General features: G+C 49.6%; 1 protein-coding gene across 3 annotated transcripts in view; it reads left to right on the plus strand.

Moving 5' to 3' along the window:
- Window positions 1-25,219, plus strand: part of TENM4 (teneurin transmembrane protein 4) — a 390,035-nt gene that overhangs the window by 106,822 nt on the left and 257,994 nt on the right. The window lies entirely within an intron of this gene.

Consider the following 25,219-nt stretch of genomic DNA (forward strand, 5'->3'; position numbering starts at 1 on the left):
TTAATCGTTCTGCTGTGATACATGTGATAGTTACAAGCCTCCAATCCTCATGTCAGTTCAGGGGAGGTTTTGCCACCAAAAGAGTTTTCATAAAATTTTCAGTCTTAGAGTTTCAGAACGGTGACTATTGGACTTTTTAAAAATGGAGAACATGCCCTGACCGATTTGGCTCAGCGGTTGGAGCATCGGCCCTTGGACTGAAGAATTGCTGGTTCGATTCCAGTCAGGAGCTCATACCTCAGTTGCAGTTTGGTCCCCAGCCCTGGTTAGGGTCATATGGGAGGCAGCTAATCGATTAATCAATGTGTCTCTTATATCGATGTTTCTCTCTCCTCTCTCTCTCTCTCTCTCTCTCTCTTTTTCTCCTCCCACCCTTATCCCTCTCTCCCTCTCTTCCTCTCCTTCCCACTCTGTCTGAAAATAAATAAATAAATACCCTTGGCTAAGGATTTTTTAAAAATGAAAATTTTTTAAATAGGGGGGAGAACATGGCCCTGGCCAGTTTTGGCTCAGCGGTTAGAGCATCAGCCCATGGACTGAAGGGTCTCGGGTTCAATCCTGGTCAAGGGCACATACCTGGCTTGCAGGTTTCATCCCTGGCCCTGGTTGGTGTTGTGCAGGAAGCAACCAATCAGTGTGTGTCTCTCACATTGAAGTTTCTTTCCGTCTCCCCCCCGCCCCCCTTCCATTCTATCTGAAAGTCAATGGAAAAATATCCTTGAATGCTTGAATGAGAATTAACTGCTCTGGCTGGTTTTGCTCAGTGGTTAGACCATCAGCCAGTGGTCCAGAGAGTCCCGTGTTTGATTCCCGTTAAGGGCATGTACCTCGGTTGCAGTTTGTCCCCAGCCTCATGGGGTTGTGTGAGTGGCAGCCAGTCAGTGTGTCTCTCACATTGATGTTTCTCTCTTCCTCCCTCTCTCTTTCCCGCTCTATCTGAAGATAAATGCAAAAATGTCCTCTGGTGAGGATAAAGAAAAAATTAGAGAATTAACTAATAATAATAACAAAATGGGGAAAATGGGGCTGCAGAGCAGTGTAGTAACTTGCCGGTGGTTAAAGCAATAACTAGGTAACTTGATAACTAGAAGGCATGATACAGGTGCAAGTTGCTAACTGGGAAGCTGTGTAGAATCATCACTTATTTATCCATTAAGCCTGGAAAGGCAAGTGCCCTCTGCTGTAGACGGGGCACTCAGGAGGCCAGTGCCAGCAGGCTGGCTGGCTCACAGGCCTGGGCATTCAGGAGAGTAAAGGCCAAGCACTTAATTCTCCAAAGTCGAGAACTCAGCAACTCTGCGTTCCTAAGGAACCTTTCCTCACAGCCCCTAGGGCATATGAACCCTCTTTTTTCCACGCCCTGCTGTCTTCTCTACAGACTCCCCCCTAATAGCCCAGAGACCTGATTATTCCTGTGTCTGGTTTCCTTGTTCAACTGCAAGTTCCTTGAGGTAGGCTTTGTCCACAGCTGTGTCTCCAGCGCTGAGCACCTGTAGGTGCTAAAATCAAAATGGAAAATGTTGATTTCCCCTCTTCTTACTTTCCACCAGCCCCTTCCACACAACCATAGCCCCAGAACAGTCAGGGAGCCACACGAGAGGCACAGAGATGAAGCAGTTGTCCGAGCGCAGAATCACAACTCAGTGTGGCCCCAGACCCCAGTGCCCTCTCTGTCTTACCAGGTGCCTCCCTCGCCTGCGGCCTCCCACCAGGGGCAGGAGATGACGCCCCCATAGTTGGGGGCAGGGGGGACAACCACTCAGGGTTCACTTCTGTTTCTATACCGTTCACACAGCCCCTTTTCATACGTTACCTCGGGCAAACTCTGGCGACTCTCATTTAATTGGCATATTGGTTTTCTAGGAGGTTAGGCTTCTTTCTGACCTCGCAGAATAAACAGGTCACATTTTGAATTAATGTAATCGAATGGCCTAGGAGAAACAGGGCCTTCTAATTAGTCACTCACATGACATGATTGTAGACTCTTTGCAACTCCTTTCCCACTAATTTCCCCAAATACCATTGCATTAAAAGGGACAAAAGTAACATTTTTGGTGCGTGGCTTGATTGGATCTAGGAATTCCTAGACCACCCCCCGAGGGAGGCACATTAGCCATGTGTCAAGGCTTTTTCCATCTGGAAACTGAGCCTGGTTTGTGTCCCCACTGAAACGTCACTGGCCTGCTCCACATGGCCCTTGCGGACACCCGGCTGCATCGTAAACCATCTCCAGCACTTCAGGGCCCAGACTGTGGAAGAGGCTCCTGAGAGGGGGCCGAGGAGATGTGGGAGGTTAGGGTAACTAACGTTTGCAGAGCCCTCGCCTCCCCAGAGCACGATCACAGCTGTCATCTCTCCGGGTGCACCGCGCAGTGCCCGAGGTTGGCCGAACGCAGAGTTTTGTGAGCACTGTGGCGTGCTGGGGCACAGGCAGGGTGAGAGGCGAGCAGCTTGGCACGGAGCTGCCCCTTCACCGCACACCTAGAACCAGGGCAGCCCAGCCTGAGACCCACTGCCGTCCGCACCTGCTCGGTGTTCCCCTTACAAACCTCCCCAAAGTGGCCTCACCCAAGTCCGGCCTGAGTCGTCCTGCAAACCAGCCTGGGAGGCACACGGGCCCGGGAGCCGCGCACCTGGCTTCCGGGCCCAGCTCTGCCCCTAGGCCGCCGCGTGGCCTTGTCCTTTGGTCCCCTAGCTTTCCCATCTGGACAGTGAGAGATCGGAGTTGGACCAAGGCTGATGCCTTCGTGTGTCCCCATGAGCCTGGACCATGGCAGTGTGCCCACCTGCACGGCTGTGTACGTCCCTTTGCCTCCTTTCTTGAACTTTTTTTTTTTTTTAATCTAAATAAATTTCTTTCTTTTCCAAGGAAGTCGTATATTACTGCCGCAGTTCACTTGCCATAAATAGAAGGTAGCTGTGAAAATAGATACAATGAAAGCTGGTTGGCACATTCTGGGCAGAGAGTAGCTGCTCAAGGACACCGAGCAGGCTCCCTTCTCTGTGTCACAGAGAGGTGTGGGCAAGTGTTGGGTGTTAAAACACATGCACACCAAACTGAGACTCGCTCCTCCACCTTAGCCAAAGGACTGAGGACAACGGAAGCTGTCCTGCGTGTGATTCGTGTGATTTCAGGTCCATTCACCCTCACACCGCCCCAGATCACGTCCATGGGATACATAGCTCGTGGCTCTTGCTAGCACTCCATCTAGCCTTTTAATGCAACACCCCCAGAGCCTGCTCACCTTGAGAAGAAACGTCTCTCGCTGCTCCCAAAACCTGCCCTTGTTTCCTTTCCTAAGTGGAGTCTTTTCGGAGTATCTGTTCCCACCCTCCCCCCACCCTCCCCCTTGCAGCCTCCTGCCCTCTGCCCTGTCATCAGGTCTGAGTGGGGTGCTCTGAGCTCAGCTGGATCCCCCATTACTGGTTAATGGCTCCCAGTCTGGACCAGGAAAGCATGTGGTTTTCTCTTCTTCCCTCCCTTTCCTCTTCTGTCTCGCCGCCTCCTTGCTCTGAACTGCCATTATTCATTTAGGTGTTTGAGATTAAACAACTAAAAAAACATGCCCTCTGCTTCAAAAGGCCTAAAAGGACTGAAGTCAGAAGGAAAACAGAAACAGCATCATGTGGAGCCCTGGGAGGGAGAACTAGGTCACGAAGGTCTGCAGATAGATCTTTGCTGAGCTGTGTGGCCAGGAGCAAGTCGCTTAACCTCTCAGGGTCTCAGTTTCCTCCTCTGTAAAATGGGTATTGGTTTTAATAGTGCTTCACAAAATGGTTGTGTAGATGAGAAAAAACAGGCAATGTCTAACACGTTGACGGTGACCAAATAGTGCCCTGTGATGTTAGTTTCCTTTTTCTCCTTCTGGAACTCAAAAGTTGTTGAACAGCTATCTCTGGAAGGAAGGCAGATTCCTAGACTCCCACCCTCTAGGCTTGGAGGAAGTACAACAAAAACCAGCTCTGTCTTGGAGCCCTGAGCTTGAATCCCTCGTGATTGTCAGAGATTTAGGATGAGGGAGTGAGCCCATGGCAGCAGGTAAGAAACACGGCAAGGGGTCTGGGAACCGCTGGCCTTCCTAGCTGGGGCTCCTTGCCTTGCTTCCATCCCCCCAGTTCCCGGAGATGACTCTGGGATGCCTTTTCCTTCTGGTCAGTGGGCCTTCCCCCCGGAGTTGAGAGGAGAGGAAAATGGCTGGCAATTCATTTAGGCTTCACTCCCGCTCTCCTGAAGGGATCATGTTTCCACATAGAACTCTGGGAAGCTGCTGTACAGGCTAACAACAATAATACGTCTATTTGCACTTCCAGAAACCCCTCTTTAGCTGCCACTGAGGCTCTGGGGGAATATACACCCCATGCGACCCAAGTTCCCCTCTTCACCAGCTGCATGGCCTCACCTGATCTCTCCTCTCTCCCAGCATCGCCCTCCGGTAACGGGGGTAAGAATAGCAGGCTGGGGCTGTTGCAGAGGTGGGATGGGATCACATCGAAGACTCTGGGACTACAGTGGGTGCCCAGTGGTTACTGGTCTCCCCTTTAATCTTTGGCAGAGAATGAGGTATGTATTTATTGACGAAGAGGTTATCTGATTGAAATTTAAGTCGTGATCACTTGCCGGCTGTCATCCTAAGAATGAGCAGAAATGGAAGTTGAGCTGATACTTATCTAGTTTCTAATTTTGTACAAGTCTGCTCCCCTTAACCAAAACATGTCCCAGTATGTCGTTTCTCCTCACTGACCTCCCTGCCCCGACCTCTCCCTTTAATCCATCCCCACACTGTCCCAGGGTGATCCTTCCAAAGCCCAGAGGCCCACCATACCGCCCTGCGGGTGACGTCCTACAGGCTTCCCAGTGCTGCCAGGCGCAGGCCCTGCTCCTCAGCGGGCTGCCACACCCCCTCCTCAGAGGCCCACCCGCGCTCTCTGGCTGCTTGCTGCTGTCCTGCTAGGAGCTACGGCCACAGCACACTAACAGTTCTTGAAGGACAGAGGTCATTCCCAGTGCCCAGTGCGGGGCCTGTGGTGGATATCTGCAGACAATGGGGAGCAAAGGCTGGCAAACATAGCAAAATCTTACTAGTTGAGAACGAGAAGGGGGAAAGGTCTTTCTGAGGTGGAGCGATAGGGAAGGAGGTGCAGCCTGCTTAGAACTGACTCAGTTCAGCAGGTTATTGTCAAAGACCTACTGTGTGCCAGGGCCCGTGGAGACTGGAAGGCAGCATGCTCACCGTGTGCTGTTGGGGAGACAGACACCTACCAGCTCTGCGCTAAAGCACGAATCCACAAGGGGGACGGCAGGCAAGTGCACCAGGGTGTGGGGGGCTGCCGAGGTTTAATGCAAAATGGGAGGTTGCGGGGACCCTTCTGGAGAAAGAGGATAACTGCGCGAGGAGCACAGGCAAGGGGACCCGGTCAGGTTTCGCCCGGAAGTGAGCAGTAGATTTATGGATCTGTAGGGCTGCTAGGGACTGAACCGTGTCCTCCCAACAGTCCTGTGTAGAAGCACTGACCCCATGTGACTGTGTTGGAGACAGGTCCTTCAAAGAGGTGCTTAGGGTTATAGAAGCCGTAAGGGTGGAACCCTGATCTGGAGAAATCGGTGTTCTCACAAGAAAGGAAGAGGCACCAGAGCCCACGTGCTGGCTGCCGTGTGACCCGGCGAGAAGTGGTCATCTGGAAGGCAGGCCAGGGGGAGCGCGCTCGCCAGAAGCCAAGCCCTGCTCGAACCTGACTTCCCAGACTCCAGAACGGTGAGAAATCAGTGTCCGTTGCTCAAGCCGCCCGGGCTGTGGGACTTGTCACAGCAGCCCGAGCGAAGACCAGAGCTCGGGTATACGGAGGAGCTTAGATGTTCAAACTTGCATGGAGTTATCTGTGTGCATCCAGATTCTCACAGCCTGATGTGAGGTCTTGCAGCATGTATTTCCTAAACATTCATTCTTTCGTTCTTTCGTTCATTCGTTCGTTCTTTCAGCAGATTTTCTAAAAGCGTATGCTCTGCGTAGGGTCCTTTGCTGGATTTCTGATCAGCAGTCATTGGCACCCTCCACGTGTAGCCATGTGCAGGGGGGGCAAGTGAAGGGACCCCACGAGCTGCTGCCGCAGGGGACAGTGCTGGAAGGCAGGGCCCTCTTCCTCTCTGTGCACAAAGAGCTGGTGCAGCAGGGGCCCCCTCCCCCTCCTGCCTCCCCTCTCAGGATTTTCCTGTGGTTTGAGGTGCGGGTGGAGGGTGCAGCAGTGCCTGAGGGCAGGTTTGGGTTCCGGGTTCCACACATTTCAGAGCTTATAGAGAGCCGGCCACGGGGGCAGGGAGAGGCTCAGGAACCCAGGCGGGCCGGGCACACCTTTGGATTGTGTCACAGAAGAGCAGATTCCGTGGCGCTGAGCCACAGGGTGCCAGGTGCGGTGCCAGGTGCGGTGCCAGGTGCTGCACCTCTCCCACTGACTCTGGCAGGTGGGCTCCAGGGCAGAAGCGTTAAGCCTGTGGGTTTGAATTTTGGCTCCCTCGTTGCTGACTGAGATCTTCAGCAAATGATTTGACCTCTGAGTTTCCACGTTTCTTCATGTGTGAAATAGGGGCATGTGTATGAGAAGTGCTTAGCGAAGGTCCTGGCTATTATTAAGTCTTCAGTGGAAACTGCCGTCATTGTTATCACTGTTTCTCTGTCTGTTGTTTTACCAAACGGAACCTCAGAAGGCACAGTAACTTAAACAAGCGCACAGACATAAGTGGCATTTCGCATCCCAGGTGTGCCTGGCCCCTCAACCCAACCTTCTCACCCCCACAGGCCCCCTTCTCTCCTCTGACAGCCATCATCCCCCTTTCTGGGCCACCCTCAGGAAACAGAGGCCTCGGGGACCCTCCCCAGCAGATAGAGGTCTCTTTCATCCGCACCCCATCCTGCACGGAGGAGGAGGCTACATGCACACTTTGGCTGCAGTCCCCGACCCCTGGCCAGAATACCCCTGAATGGAAACCGCTGAGTTGCGCTCTGGCTTCTAGCTCTTTTAAAGACACCCTGTTGGGTCCCTGTGTGGGTGACAAGATGATGCATGAGGCCTGGCTAAGCAGCTTATTTGTCTGAGCTGGTGATGGCCTTTGTCCTGAGGTGGGTTAATAGTAAGGGGCAGTGGCCCTTTAAAGCCTGGACAATGGACAGGCTTCTCAGGTCACCAAATCACTCAGCAAATGGCCGGAGCCCCTCAGAGCCCAGGAGGCCCCTGCCCCTTCCACTCAGGGCTGACCGTGCTCTTCATCTAGGGATGCATTGCTCCCGCCCAGCGAGAAGAAACACTTGGATTAATGGGGGAGAAAGACTCAAAGAGGATTAGAATGACAAAGGACTTCAGAGGCGGAAACTGAGACAGGGAGGCACAAAGGCTAACTCCTGTCTTCCCTTTGGCCCCTGCACCCCGCTCTGCAATGTGCTCTCCCAGCTTTGCTTTCTTCCCTCCAGTGTGTCAGGTCCCCCGTGACCAGACTTGATTTCCCCACCGTTCCTCTTGTGGCAGTCGGGACCCACCAGAGCCTCCCTGAGCCTCCCTGAGCCTCCCTGACCTTCTCCAAGCCCCTGCTCTGCAGAAGGTGCGGAGTGTGGCCTTCACCACCTGCTTCCACCACAGCAGCGTCCTTGGTCAGTTTCCTGCATTTGCTTCTGAGAGAGATCCTATTTCAAGAACCCTTTGAATTATAAAACACTTTTTTTCCAAGTATGAAAACCACTGATTTAAATCAAGCCTTTCATTGTATGAGGAGTGGCAGAGCTGGACTTGAAGCCAGGCCTTCTGAGTCCCAATTCCGACTCTCTCTCCGTGTATGTATTCATTCACTCATCCTACAAAGAGTTACTGAGCACCTACTATGTGCCAAACACTGAGCTAGGCCACAGAGTACTGCTGTGAGGTCTGCGATCCTGCCCTCCAGGAGGGGGGCCTGAGGGCTCAAGAATGCAGATGTGAAAAGTGCCCACTGATGCTGGCCTGTGGATGGCCACTGGTGACCTTGGCAAGGACATTTTCAGGGTATAGAGGCTAAAACCAGAGGAGGAGGGATGGAAGATGAGAGAGGATAGGAACGGTCTAGATGACTGATTCTAAACTGGTGGACTTTGTGTCATGGATTACTTGCTAATTACAATGGGTAAAGGCTCCTGAGGAGGTCACTCCATGGTCACCCTAACAAGTAATCAAATAGTGGTCCAGTGAGAAGTGCATCCCATCACACGTGGGCTGTGCTTGCCAAAAATGTTGAAGCTGAGTCTAATCCTGAGGAAATAATCAGACACATCCAGGATGCAGGACAGTCTATGGGGCAGTTGGCCTGGTCTTTTCAAAAAGGTTAGTACCATGAAAAAATAATAATAAAGGAATTGGGAGTCTTGGTGTGGGTGGGAGGATCCTGCAGATTAAAAGAGACTTAAAAATATAACAGCCAAATGTAACACTTGAATCTTGATTGGATTCTATGGCTTTTTTTAAAGACTATGAAGAGGAAACATTTTGGGAAGAATTGGAGAGATTTTTTTTTTTTTATCTTCAGATAGAGGGGGAGAGAGAGAGACATCAGTGTGAGAGAGACACATCGACTGGTTGCCTCCCACACGACCCCAACCAGGGCCGGGGAACAAACCGCAACCGAGGTACGTGCCCTTGACTAGAATCGAACCCGCAACTCATTGGTTCATGGCCGATGCTCTAACCACTGAGCAAAACCAGCCAGGGTGGGGAGATTTTTTTAATATGGTGTATGCTAGGTGATGTTATAGAATAATTGTTCATTTTCTTAGTTATGATCATGATACTGTGGTTAGATGGGAGCTGTCCTTATTCTTAGGAAATGCATGCTGATGTAAATAAAATGGCTCCATGTCTGCAACTTTGTTTCAGATGGTCAGAAAATAGTTTTTATAAAGAGACATACAAAGCAACGTGGCAACATGTTAACAATGGGCAAATTTAGGTGACCAGTATATGGGTGATTTTTGGTACGATTCTTTCGACTTTTCTGTAGGGTTGAACATTTTCAGAATATAAAGTGGGGGAGATTTTACTGAGGTTGGAGAGAGATTGGACAATAGAAACTTCGTTTTTGGAAAGGTTTCTTGGCACCAGTGAGATGTGGTTACATTTTTTTAAGCAAGACCCGCCCTCCCCCTCCTGGAGAACTCGGACTGTAGAAACCCTCTGAACCTTTACAGGGAATCGACAGGTCAGCAGTTGTGATAAAACAGGCCCTTCCTGGGCGTGGAGGGGCTTCAGCGAGGCACTGGAACCCGTAATGGGAACCACATTGGCGGGAGTGTGCGGAGCCCCACCCCAGAAACAGCCCTTCTGTGCAGAGACAGGACAACTGGAACGAATTATGTACACTCATGCTTGTTAAACTGCCTTGGCACCGCAAGTGATCCTCGTAACCTGAGCTTTACAGCGGCGCAGCCACAGTGAACGCAGGGCCCGCCTTGCCCCCACACTCTCTCTGTCGAAGGTTTATAGCTAAAGCATAAAACAATTCAGCATGAGCTGAAACATGAAAAACTCCTCCGGATTGTAAAGGCAAACCTTTCTGTTTCAAGTTTTCTAGGGAGGCAGTATTTGGGAATAAAACCTCTTCAGCCTCCTTCTGCTTTTCCAGCCCTTGGCCAGGCTCCCAGCTCCACCCCACCCCCAGCCCCACTCCCCACCTCCAAGCTAGACCACAATCCAATCAAACACAGAAGTTCTGTGTTTTGTGGTTGGGAGGGTTCTATTGTGGCTGGGGAGTCAGAACCCTGAAGCTGAGTGGCCTTGGGCAAGTTGGTTTCCCTCTCTGAGCTTCAGTCTTTTGGTTATTTATATATCATATTTATCACAGGGTTGACCCCAAGTGGCTGTGTGCTCATTGAGCGCCTGGAGCTTGTACACAAGTGGGCGCTCTGTACGTATTCTTATTGTTTACACCAGAATATGTCAAATACAGAGATCTGTAGAGAATAGTTGTCTTATTTGATCACGTAGAAAAGTTTTTCAAAAATTACTCTTGTTTTCATCTAAAAGGTATTCAAAGTACAGTTCTTAGTGGAGGAGAAATTATATGGAAAGTCACGGGAAAAGAATTTGATTTTTTTTCCTGTCATTAAGAGTTTTGGGTATAAGGGTGAGTAGGATTTAAAGTCACGTGTGCCTAGGTTCAAACTCCAGCTCTGCCACTTACTGGCAGAGTGACCCAGGCAGGCGAGTAATCCATTTTGAGCCTTGGTAGCTCTGTCTGTGTAAGAGGGTGTAATCAACCAGCCCTGCAGGTGGAGTGAGGAATCAGCACACTTGCTGAAAAGCTCTTAGCCCAGCACCTAGCAAATGAAGCATTCGATGACCAGAGCTGCCATTCACACTGAATCCCAGAAGAGGAAGGCTCCTGAGAGCCAGGCCTGTCTCCAGGTGCTGTTCCTGGGCACCAGGAAAGACAGACCAAGGGCAGCCAGCTGACATCAAAAGCCCTGCCCAGCAGGCCTTCCAGTGGGTGATGAAAATGCACTGTGGTTTCTGCCCTTTGGAGGCTGTCTCTTAGCCTGGCCCTTCGAGCTGCTAGGGGTGTGATGGGCTGGGAGGATGCAAGGATGAGAAGAAACTCGAATTTGCTCATTTTGAGCAAAGGGACTATCTCCTTCAGAGAGAGCAGGCTGGTTTATCCAGAGCCTAGTACCCAGGTATCTGTGTGTCAGGCAAAGGAGACAGCTTCCACTGGCCTGGTTCTGTTGGCAGAAACAGCTAGAGATGGGTGGCAAAGTGTAGATCAGAAAGAGAGGCCTTCCTTTTTTCCACTTGAGTCAGGATTAAGAACCCCAAATTGCTTCATTGGAGGTTCAGCATTTTAATTTGAGTCACCACAGGTCACTTCCAATCCCAGCTCTGCCCCCAGTAACCATGCAGCATGGGAAGTCACTCTGCCTCCTTGGTCCTGACTTTCCTTGTCTCAGAAGGAAGACGAAGACCACCTGCTCTGCTGGCCTGGGCCTGCCATGCGGCTTGTGTGAGATGAGACCTGAGAGGTAGAAGGGGGAAGCGGAGGAAGGCGGTCCTGGGAGCGTCTCCGCCCGGCAGGCTTGTGCACACACAAGTGCACAGGGCACTTCCCCGAAAAGCTGTATGCAAACAGAGGCTGTTGTTACTAACATACTTGGTAAATAGAATATTTAGTAAATGGAAACATTGCAAGTATAGGATAGCAGATAGAAAATACTGATGTTTCCTTACCCTCTCTTACCCTTAATTTATTCTGGTTTTGGCATCGAGATCATCCACTGTGTGTTTTTGCACATTCAAGTAGCACACCTGGGTTGTCAAGGCTTTCAAATAGGTAATCTACATGGTCACTAAAGATCTTTTACAAAGAAAAAAAATGGTTTTCAAATAGGACTTAAAAATTGCCGTTCTTCCGGGCAGGTGAGAGTGTATGACAGGCACCGAGGTGTGTGTTTGCTGAGTGTATTTCTCCTGCTTGAAGCAGCGGAAGCAATAATATAAAAGGGGGCAGATGAGGGTAGGAAGGAGCTAGACTTGCTTCCTGCTCTTTGGCAGGTTGGGTGGAACATTTCCAATCTCTGCATTCGGGGGATATGGCTGTTCTCACCCCCAAGCCCCCACCCTCACCCCAAGGTTCCTTTCCTTTTCTGACTCACTCTTTCCAGGAGGGGAGATCCTGCAAGTTAAGAAGAAGAAGAAATAAAAGATCAAAAATATGAACAATAAAATGGCAGTAAATATATATCTACCAACAACTGAATCTAAAAAGCAAAATAAATGAACAAGCAGATACAGAGAACATTTTGACAGTTGCCAGATGGGAGGGGGTTTGAAGGAGGCGTGAAAAGGGTGAAGGGATTAAGAAGTACAAATCGATTGTTCCAGAATAGTCATGGGGAAGTAAAGTACAGCATAGGGAGTACAGTCAATAACACTCTAGTAAGTATGTGTGGTGTCAGATCGGTACAAGATTTATTGGGATGACCACTTGGTAAGTTATGTAATGTCTAATAGCTGGGGTGGTTACCTGAAACTAATATAATATGTATGTTAAGTGGAATTGAAACATTAAAAAAAAAAAAAAAGATTAAAAAAAAAAAAAGATCCCTCAATACATGCCTCTTCCAGGACTGAAAAATCGCCCAAAGGTGGGGGGTGATATTACCTCCGCCCCTGGGGTCCTCGTGCCCCAGCTGGGGACTGGCCCCCTGCAGGCTGGGAACAGCTGTGTGTTGTCCGGATGGTCCATACTTATTAGGGATCTTCACTGAGGTTCCTGTCCTTAGGACCAGCAGCAGATGCAAATTTCTGGGGTGGAAAGAAAGTCTGCCTGTCCTCAAGACCCTTAGAGGAACTAACTTTTGAGAAGAGACTTTCGTGAGACTGAGAAGTGTGGGCAGCACCCCCACTCACGGTGAGGGCCGGAAGCTCCAGCACCCCTTCCCGCGAGGCTCCGGGCAGCACGGTTTTGAGGGGCCTGGGCTCTGGAGGCAGCTGGAGCCGCCTCAGATCACTGCTCCTCCAGCCTGCAGCCCATGCCATCGGGCCATCTGTCTCCCTCTCGGAGGCTTATTTTTATCTTTTGCAAAATAGGGATAATCATCCGTGCCTCCGGGGCGGGCGGTGTTTATAGGACTCAGGTGGTTCCCTGTGAAAAGAGGAGCAGGGAGCCTGGTGTGTGTCAGACACAGGACGTCGGTCCTTTCAGCACAGGCTCCTCGAGGACCCACGCCCGTGCTGCCCAGAGTGAATGAGACCTGCGAAGTGGGGGGAGCAGCCTCTGCTCCAGAGGAGGGCGAGCTGCTCAGCCCACAGCGCTTGCCCTGGCTGTACCGTCATCTCCATGTTTAATCTTTACCCGAGGATATTTTTCCATTTATCTTCAGATAGAGTGGGAGAGAGGAAGGAAGGAAGAGAGAGTGAGAGAGAAACATCCATGTGAGAGGGACACATTGACTGGTTGCCTCCTGCACGGCCCCGACCAAGGCCGGGGATGAACCACACCTGAGGGACATGCCCTTGGCCGGAATCAAACCCGCAACTCTTTGGTCTGTGGGCTGATGCTCTAACCTCTGAGCCAAACCGGCCAGGGCCGTCTTTATGCTTAACAGACCCCAAGTCTCACCTCTGCTCAGGGATGGGAGTAACCCCTTCACAGGATTGTCATGGGGATCCAGAGAAATCATGCGCACAGAAGTGTCAAGCACAGTGCCTGGCACATAGTAGATGCTCAGAAAACGTTGACTCTTACAAGGAAAGAAACCTGGCTAAAGAAGGCCAAGAATGAGGCCTGTGTTCTGTCACAGGCAGCTCCCTGCCCGCTCCAGGGACAGCTTTGCGAGGTGAGAATGAGCCAGGGCAGCCTCAGGCTGCAGGGAGAGCCTGCTCTGCATTGTACGACACGTCGGGGTGGGCGCCAGGAACCAAGTGGTCCATGTTCCCTGTCTGCCCTGCCCCAGCACCTGCTTCTAGCGGGATCCCAGCTGGCGCCCCGCCAGGGCTTGCCTTCCTGCCTCCCCGCCCTGAGGCCAGGCAGCTTCCAAGTCACACCCACATGGGCAGGTAGTGCCAAGGCCTGCACAGAACAGCCCTTCCCTGCTGGACTGCGGCCCCTCCCGCCCCGGCAGCCTGGCCACAAGCTTTATGCAGGTGCCGAGGCCTTCGCGTGGAGGCCCACCTGCCAGCCGTCAGTGTGCCGTTCCGTGTCACTCAGGCATACCCGGCCCCTCTCGCAGCTCCGCGGCCCTCCACAGGGGCACCTTCGCTGGGCACCCGTGGGTCCCAGTGCGTTTGTGTCCGGTGGCAAGCCCCCACGGCTGCGGTGCCGGGGCAACGTCTCTGCACCCCCACCCCGGGCTCCCGGGAAGGGAGAGCTTCATAGCTCCACTGGTTGGGATGTTCCCTCTGTCACTGGACAAAGTGAGGCAATTTGTCAGGTTCTTTGGGTTATTCTTAGGCAAAGGGGCTCAGGTGAAGACAGCTCTCGGCTTTAAAAGAGAATGGCTTGAGGGTGCGGTTTCTGGTAGGCCGAGGGCCGGAGAGAGCAGAGCAAGCAGCTGTACAGAGCGGGGTGAGTGCTTGGCTTGTCAGAAAGATAATCCCCCCACACCTGTGCCCTGGAAACACAATCCAGGCCTCTGAGATGCACTTTCATCTGTCACCAGGGTGTCCCCAGGGTGACCTGCCCAACCATAGCCAAGCTGGAGGGCTCAGGTTACAGGGCCCCTTCTCAGGGCCCTTGAGTCCCAACAGTGCCTGTTTGTCCTGCGAACCCACCATCTCCCAGGAGGAATGTTAATGGGACCATGAGGGGGGGGATAGGAGGGGAAGAGACTGACTTCATTCTGAGCCCACTCTCAGGTCACCCTCTTGAGTGAATTCATCTGCACATGTCTGCTAGTCCTTCCAACAGACACTTAAACCAGCTCCAGCAAAAAGGTGTGCCCTCTACTTTTCTTAGACGCACCACCACCGCTGAAGGGTGAGCGGGTTTCCCTCTCTAATCTGAGACTTCGTCTGTCCCTCCGCACAGCTTGCAGTGCACCTCAAGAAATATTTTCAGAAGCAGAAAAACTGAAAACAACTTGGATGTCCAATAATGGAAAGTTAGTTAAAATAACATCTCTGTCCATACGATGAAGTGTGGGATAGCCATTAAAGTCATGTTTTCAAATAATATTTGAAGAAACCTCTTACAGTATAATGTTAAGTGGGAGGGGAAACTGTCTCTACAGCATGGACCTGATTTGATAAATATATGTGTACATATGTATAAAACTAGAAGGAAATAGATCAAGGAGTGTTAACTATAGTTAATTACTGGGTATTATGGCCATGATAGTTTATTTTTCTTTGTACTTTTCTCCTTCATACATTTCCTAGTGAAAATACTACTTGAGCATCAAAAGACAATTAATTTCTTAAAAATTAATTTTTTTCACTCCTTGGATATGCCAGACATTGTGCTAGGTGCTGAGGATTAAAGATTTAGGAGAGCTAGCCCCTGCCCTGTATGAGCTCATAGCCTAGTAGAGTACAAAAATACACAAGCAGATTTTTTAAAAACATTTTTAACAACAATAGCAGCAGCAACAACATTACACTGATGTATTTGTTCCAAGTGCTATGGAATGTTCTAAATGCTTTATGTATATTTACATTTAAACCGTCCAGCTCCACGAGGTAGGCAGGTAGTAAACCACTTTGCTCGGAGTTAATACAGACTTCCGCAGGAACAGAAACCAGTTCTGTCTGAGGGGAGCAGGGAGGCTGCCGTGAAGAGGTGGCACTTTAGCCGATTCTTCCAGCATAAATGTGAGTCCACCAGGCAGACAGAACGGGAAAGGGTTTCCAGGCACAGAGAGAACACCACAGACAAAAGAGCAAGACATCGTTATGAAATGCCTAATCCCACACTCCTCCTTCCCCAGTGGGAAGCGAGAGGGGCCTTCTGGGCCACTCTGAAGGGCACAGAAGAGCAGGCTGAAAAATGTGAGCCTCATTCCATTAGGCAGCGGTGAGCCATCAAGGAGCCCTGACATGGTCAGCTCTGCATCCCAGAAAGACCCTTTTGGCTTCCTAAACCCTGTGCAAAGCTCAGCTGTGTGCAGAGAGAGAAGTGTTCCTCTGGAGACTGAGTGTGGCAGGAAAATTCATCTCTGTTCCAGCTGAAGTAGCAGAGGAGAAAGGAACCAGCGGGAGGCCATGGAAATGTGTGATTTCCTTTACCCCTATCTGCCTGTAGAAATTCACTGCAGCCACGTGGAATCCAGCCCCAGCGTGAGAACCTCTGTGCACAGAAATGTGTTTACCACCTAGACCGGGAGAAGGTGTTACTGCCGGAAGAGAATCTTGGGAATTCCAAATGGACTTTGGGGTTTGAATACAATTTCTGTGCCTAATTAGCATGTCTGTTTTTGCCGTAAAAACAAGGGAAAGTCTTGCGTGGCAAATGCTATGAGTGACTATGTTCCAAGCTTGGTCGGCGCTGCCTTTATTACAGATGTGGCCAAGAGCTGACCGAGTGCTGGAAAGCGGGGCTCCCTCCTTGGTTTCCTCTGCCCCGTCTTTAGCTAACACAGTGGTTACCAGATGATGCTCGGCTGTGCTGGTCCACAAGGGTTCTGCCAGCAACAAAAGAGACAATCAGAATGATGTAGAAAGTTCTTCATCAGGACTGTCCCTTATTCTAACACTATCCTTCCTATAGAAAAGCCCCTCTTCAGTGAAGCAATGAGAAGTAGATTTTGTTATTTTTGTTTTTGACTAAAAAAAAAAACAAAACGAACTCGACTATGAAATGCACAAGTCTGGGAACCACTGTGCCTGTGCCTTATTGATCTATACTTAGTGCCAGGTTCTGGGAGAAATGCAAAGATGGATCAGGCGTGGAAATGGCCCTTGGAGACAGGTGATTGTGAGTGGCAACCCAAGGAGGCAGGAAAGGATGAGAGTCATTTAGAAGAGGCGGGATGTTATCATTATGACATGCTGGATAGAAGGCACACCTTTGTACTATTTTTGCAATTTCTAGATGAATCTAAAATTATTTCAAAATAAAAATTGTTGAAGACTGGCACCTAGGGTGAATGGTCAGGGGCCTAGAGGATAGATGATAGAAAGGAGGAGCCTGGGAATGTCATTTCAAGTTGCATGAGGGAGAATCTTAAATGTCAAGCTAAAGAGTTCACGCTTGGCTCTATAGATAGCGTGGAGCCATGCAAGGAAATCGTGGTCCGATTTCCTGCTAGAAAGATCAGTTGGTAATCAGGGATGACTGATTATAGAGAACTGAGGCTGGAGGCCGTTGAAATAACCCAGGTGGGAAGGTGTGATCTTGAAAGTGACCCACAGAGAACTAGCTCTGCAGGGTGTTAACAGGTGCTCCTTGAAAGAGGGGTTCCATGGAGAAATACATTTGGGAAATGTTAAGGTTCAGAGGATGCCTTACTGCAGGAGTCCTCAAAGACATTAACTTGGTAATATGGGAGGAGATGATATGCTGTGTTTCCCAAAGCTTTTTGACCGTGGAACCCTCTTGGGAAATTCTCACAGGGCTTGTATGCAAAGGAAAAAACCCTTCAGGGAATACTGGCTGGCACAGAAAATGGAGGGGAGTGGGTATTCATAGCACAACCCTTCCTTCTATGTTCTGCAGACTAATCATGGCCCAGACACCCTGGATCCCATTGCACTGGGGCCACAGTGCCCCCAGAGCTGCCCAGCCTTCCCCACATGCCGGGGTCACCGCCTTCCCATTGCAGGAGGCCCTTCTCTGGGTTCTCTGGCAGCAGGAGAACAGTAAGGCCACCGACGCCGAGGCGCATTTCCAACCGGATTCTTTTCATTGCAACAAAGAAATAATGCGATGTTTTCCTAAGAAGGGAATCATTTTTGAAAGATTCATTAAGTGTCATTTTCTAATTGAGTAAGTCCCTGAATTAACCTCTTTTTTGCATTTGAATGCACAAGTATGCTATAGTTTTGTTTTGTTTTTTAATTCCTTTTCCCTTATAAATGAACTCTACCTTGATTTTAACCTGTGCTCTGTCACCAGTTCAAGTGGCCTCTTCTCCGTCCCCACTCCTATCTTTCCTCTCGCTTTACCTTGCGGTTGGCGACAGCACAAAGCGCTCATTGAAATACTCAAGTTATCCAGCATTTTCCCTGTAGTTCATTCCACCCTCTGATCGTCTCACATCTGCTAGTCTCTACCAGTTGTTTGACCTTCAGAGAGTTATTGAGCCTCTCAGAGCATCACTTTCTTATCTTCCATAAGAGAAGAGCAATTCCTTCCTCCTACAGCCAGTGCAGAAAAGTGCTGGGCACGTGGTACCTTTAGGTACTTGGCAAATCGTCTTTCTGATGGCGTCTTTCCAGTGATAATCAGTTCCCCAAAAATGTCTGTTGAGTGAACACAGGTACGTACACCTAGCTGCCCCTAGCCTGGTAAAGATATGAACCAAGAATATCTTTGCAGTAGGCAAAGATGTCTTGGTATGTAAAAAATTAGAATCATAAAAGAAAAAAAGTGATATATTGGACTTCATCAACATTAGAAACTCTTGTGCATCAAAAGACCCTTTAAAAATAAATTCTTTAAAAAAAAAGATATGAATTAAGGAGCTAACTATCCCTTTAAGATCTTTATTCTCTCTGTGGCCTCCCTGTCAAGAAAAACACTTAACTTGGTGATGATGATAAACTGAACCAACTTTATGGGGTAGGTATTATTATAGCTCTCATTTTATATACTTGGAAAAGGAGGCTCAGAGTGAAGCTGTATTCAAGTTCAAGTCCTTCTGATTCCTAAGCCCATGCCTTTTAATATTGCACCAGGCATGACAGGATTCATTCCTTCTTTCATTCTTGCAGTCAACTCAACAGTTATTGACATGTGCTGGGTGCCAGACATGAGACACATTCCAGCCCTCTAAGAACTCACCTTCCAGCCGGAGGAGATGAAACATGTGCACGAGCTTACAAGGCAGCCGGGTAACACCTCGTTTATCCCTCACCGGGGAATGAGCTGTTGTACTAAGTGAATTTTACAGATGGAATCGCGGAGCTTTAACGCAGGGGCCTTAGAGATCTCATTGTACTCCGTTACTTTAAGGGGAAGAAATGCTTGCAGTCACTGGGTGACTTGCTCGATCAAGGTGGCTCCGTAGAACTATTGTGAAAGCAAGATTGGTACCCAGCTCTTGATTCCCAGCCGAGGACGTTAAAAACGTTAACCATTTTCTACAAAACAGTATGCATTTCTTTGGAGTTTGTATCAGATGGATAGAGCCCATCTTATACTCTGCTGCGTGTTTGGTGTCATCTGTCCCATCAGCATTATAACACTGTTCTGCAACACAGTGATTCCTTGGACCCTTCCAACACACGTATGTTTGGGGTAGTTTGTTCTTTGTGCTGTGACCCCAGACAGTTCCCTTTACACAAACTCAGTAGATCTTTCCAACCCTGAGAAGCATTTTTCTGGTTCTCTTTTATACACACATACATAAATAAAATTGAACCAACCATGGGAACTTTATAGGTAAACAGACTTTTATTTAGCCGATTCGATTTAGTCCAATTATTTTATTTCTCTGGGCCTATTTCCTTACTTGTAAAATGGCACAGCACAGTAACCGATATCACAGTCTTGCCATCCAAGGAATTAAAGGTGCCTGGGAGTTAATAGGTGCTCAGCGCCCTTCTTCCCCTTCCTTCCCTCCAAGTGTTCGAGAAACTCTTAAAAGTTGCACACTCCCACACTCACAAAATGCACAGCAATAATGAAATCGAACCAAAATAAGTGTTGGCCATGAAAAACAACCCTCTCCTGGGTAGTAAATCAAAAGTTCCTCTACTCCAAAAAAACACATATAATATGTCTAGTTTCTTCCTCCCAGGACAATAAAGAAGGCTTTAACACAAAGCATAATTCATATCATCTCCAGATCTTGGGCCGTAGCACCTCATGAAAACTATTAACACATCTCCCACCGCCTACTTTATGAACTCATATAAAAGCATATCAGGTGAGCTGAGACCTGGAGAAGGGCCCTGGCTCCCCCAAGCACAGTCTGGGACGGATCCCAGGAGAACTCTGCTCATCACATGGCGAAACAGGGAGGGCCACGAGTGGAGGGGTTTTTGTGAATTTCGTTTGTGCCATTGTCTTAGGACTTTGTTTCCCCTTTTTTGTCAGACTCTGAGATTCCCTGGGTATGAGGGAGAGTAGAAAAAATGAATATGAGAATGAACAGAGCCTGGATCCAAGCCCCCCATCGAGACTGGGACCGTAGCCCTGATTTGTCTTTTTGCAGCATCTCCTCAGCCTGCCCCCCCACACACACACACACACTTTCTTGGCCTTTATTTACACCAGATGGACTTGTGCGCAGGACTCTGTCTGTACTGGAGCTGCCCTCCCTGGCTAACATACTGCCCTGAGTTCTTGCCTAAGTGATAGGTATTTTTTAAATTCCCAAGAGCAACACACACACAGATGGAAGGTCTGATTCCCAGTTCATCCTTGCAGCAGGAAACCAGTGAGCCAGTCTTGCACCCTTCCCCCAAGAAGGTATTTGGAGCTTGTGCCTGGTAAACAGAAATAGCCCAATGGAAGGCTCTAAGCGTTTTTGCGAAGCAAAGCAGAGGAGCTCACATTTTTGAGCACCTTCCAGGAGCAACATGCCATGTCTCTTCCGGACGCAGGTGTTCTTACCTTCATTCTACCGGGGTCTGGCAGGCTGAGCACGACCCTCAGGTGCACTGTGGATTCCAGCTCCGTCGGCCCGCCCTCCCAGCTACCCGTACCGCCGCCCCAGAGCCCACTCCCTTGACCTCTTAATGCTTCTGATTTAAACTTAACAAATCAACAGCAGTGTTCTCTAGGCTTAGATGTTGCAAAATCTCATTGGCATTTAATGCGTTTGGGTGTTTGAGAGTATTTTTACATTTTTCCTGAGGCCCGAATAAAAGTTACAAGCGGCACCGAAGACCAAACCAAAAAGAAAATGTGGGAAGCCAACCTTGCAACCTTAGCTAATCTTTACTTATGCTCTCAGTGAGGACCTATGGAGGAGACATAGTAAGACAGATAATAATATGTTGACTTTATGCAGCATTTTAATTTCCTAACTCCTTCATGTGTGTTATAATAATACTGATAATTGCTGCCATTTACTGAGCCCAGCCGGGTGCCAGGCACTGTGTGAAGTTCTTTATGTATACTCTTTTGTTTCTCTCATCTTCCTCTGGGGGCAGTATTATCCCGTTCTTACAAATGAAGACACCTACTCTCCCTGGTCCAGAGGAGCATCGCTGGGCAGCCTTTTGCCCCAGCCGGAGGCCGGCAGGAGGCCTAGTCCCTGGTCAACACTAGCGTCTATTTTATAGGTGCCGCTTCCCGTGACAACAGCTACCTTTTATTAAGTACTTCTGTGTGCCTGGCAGCCCACTAAGTGCCGTACAAGAATTATTCTCCCGAATCCTCCTGTGACCCTGTGACAGTAGGTATTACTAGTATCATTGTCATTTGTCAATGAAGAGACTGAGGCACAGAGGTTCTTGTAAGCCACCTGAGGTCACAGAGCTAAGAAGGAATGGAAATCACACCCAGCCTCGAGCTGAACCCTGATCTGATTTCAGAAGCCCTACCCTTTACCATTTCACAGTGTCTTTGCCTCTTAGCAGCATAGTGAGCCTGGGCCACTCGGTCCGACAGTCTGCGGAACAGTCACACCTGCTTCACTGAATGTATGTCAAGATTAACTAAGATGACAATTTCTCAAAAGCCAGAGGGAGCTGACAAATGCCTTTTTGTTCCTTCCTTCCTTCCATATGGGATCAGTGGCCAGTAAATATTTCCTGCTTTGTTTTATTGATGCCTTGATAAAAATGTAATACCCACTACATGTTTGCTACTGCTCATCTTTTTGAAAATATTTTTACTGATTTTTAGAGAGACAGGAAAGGAGTAGGGGATAGAGAGAGAGAGAGAAACATTAATGTGGGAGCATAACATCGACTGATCAGCTGCCTCCTGCACGCCCCCTACTGGGGATAGAGCCCTAAACCCAGGCATGTGCCCCGACCTGGAATCTTTCATGAACAGTCATCCATCCAACTGAGCCACACTGGCCAGGGCTACTGCTCGTCTTTTATACTTAACAACTGAGAAAACCAGTGCTTTGGGCTGTGTGTTTTAGAGTCAGCCAACCCCAGCCCCAGCCGACTCCCTTCTTGCCATGCCCCCTTCCAGGGCTGTAGATATTCTTTTTACTATGTAATGGGGTCTTGTTAGGACTCGGAGGTGGCATGCCTTGAAAACAGACTGGCTTCTGATAAGAGAGGAGGAGGAGAGGGAAGAAAAACCCTTGCACATCACATCAGGACATCGTGGGCAGGGCAGTTCTCCACAACCTGTGTATAACTTTCTCCATGACTGGTGGACGGAGCGGGTCCGAGTACAGCTGGCACCTTTCGGGCTGCCCACCAGGTGCCCTTTAGCAGGTTGGGGGAAGGCTTGCTGGCAGCCATCAAAATGATGAAGTGAAATTTCAAATTACATTAGATGTTTGCTTAAGGAACAACAGATGAGGCCCTGTGGATTCTCAAAGCCTCTTGGCAATGCAGCAAAATGAAAGCACAACCGTTTGAAACCCTTCCCCTGGACCCTATGAAGTCTGGGCCGAAAAGATGACCTTTTAACGACGGCTTCCTGCCGCTGAAGGGTTAGAGTGTCGATTTTCCTTTGCCGAAGGCCTGGCTTTGATCACTGCCACAGTCAGAAGAGAGAGCTCCTATCCACGCTGCTCACTGTTTAAAATATCTGAAAATCAAGATTATTTGGATAAGGTTCCTGCCCTTTTCCTGGTTATCTTTAGAATATGAACTCGGTCACATTCAAAACCAGCATTCATCGAGAACTTGCTGTGGCTCGAGCCACTTCACATAGGTGGGTGAATTTAATTTTCCCAAGGGCCCTGGCGCTGAGGCTGTGCCGCCTTCTTGTCTTATAGATGAGCAAACTGAAGCTCGGAGAGGTTGAGTCATGATCAAGGTCACACACAGCTAATGGATCACTAACACTTAGCCCTGTGGAGGAGGAAGGACAGGCGTTCCGGCAGACGGACCTGTCCGTGTATGCAAACACTGACTCCAAGCCCCTGGTCTCACTGCAGCACAGCTAGCTCTCTGAATAGAAGGAAATGGGACTGTATTCAGCAGGTAATGGGGAACCACAGAAAGTTTCTAAGTCCTGACCGGTTTAGCTCAGAGCATTGGCCTGCAGACCAAAGGGTCGCAGGTTCGATTCCCGGTCAAGGACAGGAACCTGGGTTGCAGGTTTGATCCCCCACCCAGTCAGAGTCGTGCGGAAGGCAACCAGTCGATGTCTTTCCCTCCTCCCTCCCTCCTTCCCTTCCACTCTATCTAAAAAACGGATGGAAAAATGCCCTCAGGTGAGGACTAACCAAAAAAAAAAAAAAAGTTTCTGAATAAAACCGTGACAGAGTCAGACCTTTGGGAAGACGTTGACCTGTTAGCTTTCCTTCTTCTCGTTTAATAATATCAATATTATTCATCATATTATAACCAAATAAGGTTCCCTGAAGAAGGGTACACATTGTTCTGATAAGGAAAAATCTCAGAAGTCCCAAGTTCACAAGCATTATGCTCACCGAGAGTCCTGGAAGGGTGTCCCCTGGGGACACCCCTCAGCAAGCTCTCCTCCAGCCGGCAGAAGCCTGCTCCTTCGGACCGCTCCCTGGGCAGAGGAACTCGGCCCCAGACAGAGGCTCTGCACTGCTCAGCCAAGCCCGTCAGCCTCTCTCGCCCGACTCCTCCCCCACCCCACAGTGGCAGTGGATTCTGTTCAGCCCGGAATCTAAGTTTAATTCGTTTTCAAAGAAACCTTTGCTGGTAAAATGGGTTCTCGGCAGAGCAGCCTTTGTTTTCAGTGTTTGGTGGCTAAAAATGGCACATTTCGTACCAAAATGACAGAGTCTGGGGGTGGTGAACTTTTGACACAAGGAGAGTAATTCCTCCCAGAGAAAATCGGCAGCCACCTGAAGCTCACCCAGCTGTGTTGATGCAAATGGGCCCCAGCAGAGTATTGCCACTCTACCACCCTAACCCAAAGGGCCCCCCCAGCTTAAGTCCTACATTTCCATAATAAAGGTTCCCATCTTCCATTTCATCACTTACTCCCCAAGAACCCTTTAAAGACCTAGGCAGCCCCATTGTGGGAGAATTTCCCTGGATCCCCTTCCCTGGCCCTCTCTCCCTCTGGTCACTTCTGAACCTGCTGTTTTTTTCCGAGAGAGAGATTAAATCAGTTGCAAGGAGCTGTTTAATTAAACTTTCCCCCTCCCACCTTTAGAGTTGCCAGAGACTTCTTTTGACTTCTCCTTGGTGAGGCCTAATCACTGTAATTTAGCAGATTCTGTAATTACCTGCTGCACATGGAAGCAGTTTGATTGCTGTTTCTTTGTCCTGCCCGTTTCAGCCTCAACTGGCAGCCCGGTTTACACCCGGAGAATGTCTCAAGTATCCTGGCAGGCAGGCGGAGGGAATTTACAGGCAACCGTGAGTGGGCCAGATTTATGGACAACTGGGCCGAAGATGTGGGTAATGAGCGCTGTAAGGGGAGGGTCTGCGCTGCGTGGTGACCTTCAGGCTGCAGGTGTGGGCAGGCCCCGCAGGTGCACCCACGAGGGTGGGCTCGTGCTCCAGGCCCCGCCCTCAGCTGCACAGTGCGCTCTGCTGTCTCCCGCCAAGTGGATGTTTCATGCTCCAAGTTGCAAACACAGAAATGTAGAAAGTGTCTACCACCACCATATCGGGGTCTTTACCTGCACAAAGGTAGCATTCTCTCCATTTTGCAGATGAGGGAAGTGAGACCAAGACTTTCCCCAGTCAGAAGTGGTGGGACCTGGATTTGACCCAGTGAGCCTCACTCCAAAGCCCCACTCCACGCAGTCGGTGCTCCAAGTCCCCCCCTTACGTTTTCTTATGTAATCCTTACTGCAATAGTTTATTACATAAGCATAGACTAGCGTGGAGTATTTCCATCTGTGATGAGGAAAATGGGAGTCAGAAAGTTACGCAACACGGACGGAGGCACACGGCCCGCCAATGGGAGCGCTGGAATTCGAACCTGTGGCTCTGATTCCAAAGCCCATGCTGTTCCTGCCACTCGTTACTCCCTGTCCTGTTTTATAGGGAGTGCCCAGGTGCTCTGAGACTTCTAGGCGGCGGACTCTACTCTGTCAAGCCTGTACAGATTTTTGAACTATTTGCACATCATTCTGATTGTTTCAGCTGTCTCATACATTTATGTATCCTCCCAGGGTAGGAAAAAAATCCTTTTTGCGTCTTAAAGCATAATGTTGAACTCTTGAAACTTTCCAGCTCGATGGGGGGACAGCCTCTGCTACGGACATTTCTGCCTGGGCCTCCCAGCCTCCTTCCCGCGATGCCACCAGGCAGCCTCCGCAGTAGGGAAGGCTGTGTCTGGACGAAGGGCGCGCATGCACGGCTGCACTGCTGGGAGGGCTGCCCGAGGGTGATGGTCCTAGGCCCGGCCCTCTGCTTGCTCAGCAGTACGGGGTGAGTGGAGAGGATGGTGACAGCTTCAGAGAAGGTCCTTCCCACCACAGGACCCTGTTTCGGATGACAGCGGCCAGTAGGCAGGGACCAGGTGCTCTCCTGGGAGAGG

Source organism: Molossus molossus, unplaced genomic scaffold (genome assembly GCF_014108415.1).
Source record: "Molossus molossus isolate mMolMol1 unplaced genomic scaffold, mMolMol1.p scaffold_m16_p_13, whole genome shotgun sequence".
Lineage (NCBI taxonomy): Eukaryota > Metazoa > Chordata > Mammalia > Chiroptera > Molossidae > Molossus > Molossus molossus.